The sequence below is a fragment of the Octodon degus genome, unplaced genomic scaffold (genome assembly GCF_000260255.1).
Source record: "Octodon degus isolate 3935 unplaced genomic scaffold, OctDeg1.0 scaffold00034, whole genome shotgun sequence".
NCBI classification, from domain to species: Eukaryota; Metazoa; Chordata; class Mammalia; order Rodentia; family Octodontidae; genus Octodon; species Octodon degus.
In genome coordinates, this window is record NW_004524610.1 from 18397751 (window position 1) to 18399809 (window position 2059).

Here is a 2059-nt window from a genome sequence, read left to right on the forward strand (position 1 = left end):
GCTCTACACTGAACCCAGAGCTCAGAGTGATGGTTTTACATACTTTATGTTCAGAAAGAAAAAATAGGCAGGAGTGGGGATGGGTGCAAATGAGGCTGGCAGTGTTGACAGGGCCATCTCGTGATGGCCATTTGAAGAATTTAAAGGCTGTCCAGCAAACAGGATTGTCACAGAAGGCTCTTAAGTATGAAATCACCTGATATGATTGGTATTTAAAAAAAAAAATCCTGACTCCTTTATAAATAATGAATCAAAGAGAACCAGATAATATGTGGGAACCTGTGGCTGAGAATCAGTGGGTAGGGCACAGTTGGGAGAGGGTGTGGGAGAGGCAGATATTCAAGACAGGTAAGAAAGTAAAACTGACAGGATGTTATTAATGTAAGAGAGAATAAGAAGAAATGCTGTCCAGGATAACATGCAGCCAGTGGCACTAAAGGAAGTAGCAGATGCTGCTGCTGCTGCTGCTGCAGCTGGCAATGACCCCAGTGGAGGTGTTCCTGACCCCAGTGGAGGACCAAGTGTGGGGGTAAAGGTCAAGAGTTCAATGTTATGAGTCAAGACTGCTGTTTCATGGCAGCAGTTAAAATCTCTCCTAGTATACATTGTACTAAACATGTTATAATATACTTATATTTTCAAAAATAAAATCTGAAAAATGCAATTATGATCAGTCTTTCAGTATTCAATAGAAGCACACTGACTCCACAGTGAATGTTAGATTTGTAGTTTTCAAATTATGTTCCACGGCCAACATTCCCATTACCATCTACAACACATATTTGGTTAGACCAATTGGTTCTGAGAGGGCCTGCCAGATAGCTCTGCTTAGGCAGAGTGCAGAGGACAGGTTCAATCCCTGGCATGCTGTGTCGGCCCTACCACCAAGGTGCACTGAGACAGCGACTGAGACTGGGCATGGTGGAGTGTGCCTATAATCCCAGCTCTTGGAAAGCTGAAAACAAGAGGATCACTATGAGTCCGATCAGTGTAGTGAGAACCTGTAGACCCTATACTAAATACATTTAAAGAAAGAAAGAAAGAAAGAAAGAAAGAAAGAAAGAAAGAAAGAAAGAGGAAGGAAACTGTGGGGCCCCACAATGTGTGTTTTAACAAATCCTCCAAATGATTCAGATATACACTTAGGCTTAAGAACCACTGGAAACAATCAACTGGATTTGCTTCGTATTTGTCTCTACCTTTTTATTCCAGTTATTTTCCTACTAAAATTTCCTTAATGCTTTAAAACTGTATTCAATATCTAAGTCATTCCAAGTAACACAATCCTCCCTTTTACACTTAATGCTATAGTAACCTGAATCTTACCCATATCCCTAGTCAGTGATGGGGGATATTGCCTCTTAACTCAAGTTCCTTCAGTTCCTACTCACTGTAGCACTCGTGGCATATGGTCTTGTAACCCAAGTTCTGTTAACACATTTCAAACTGAAGATCCTCCCTTTTATTTGAATTTATCAGTTTTTAATATTTTTTTTATTTTGAGACAGGGTCTCAATGTATGGTTCAAGCCTACTTGAACTTACTATATAGCCCAGGCTGGCCTCAAACTCACAGTGACCCTACTGCCTCAGCCTCCCAATTGCTGACATTATAGGCATGGGCCACTATTCCCAGCACAGTTTTTAATACATTAAAAAAAAAAAAACCTAACAGAAGTTTCTTTGCTTGTTTTAGATCAGTATATCTCAATGTAGTGTTTGCCAGCAGACATAGGCCCATTCCTAGTTTACTGAGCAAGAAATTCCTAGGAATAGGGCACAGGATGGACATTTTCAATATATATTAAAATTCCATTATTATAGTTATAAATAAAACTCATGTTGATGACAACTACAAACTTGGATTAACTGCTTTCTAAGAGTAAGAAAGCATTGAACTAAACCCTAAAGTTAAGTGAAATGAACTGAGAAAAGGCTTACCTTGTTCTTCACCTGCAGTCCATTCTTTTTTTTTTTTAATATTTATTTTTATTTATTACATTTATTTATTGTGTGTGTGTGTGTGGCCAGCTCAGCCCACCAGGGGGCGGGGCTGGCTG

The 2059-nt window shown here is 39.5% G+C and overlaps 1 pseudogene; it reads left to right on the forward strand.

Moving 5' to 3' along the window:
* Positions 1-418: 418 nt before the first annotated feature.
* Positions 419-2059, forward strand: part of LOC101560840 — a 49712-nt pseudogene continuing 48071 nt past the window's right edge.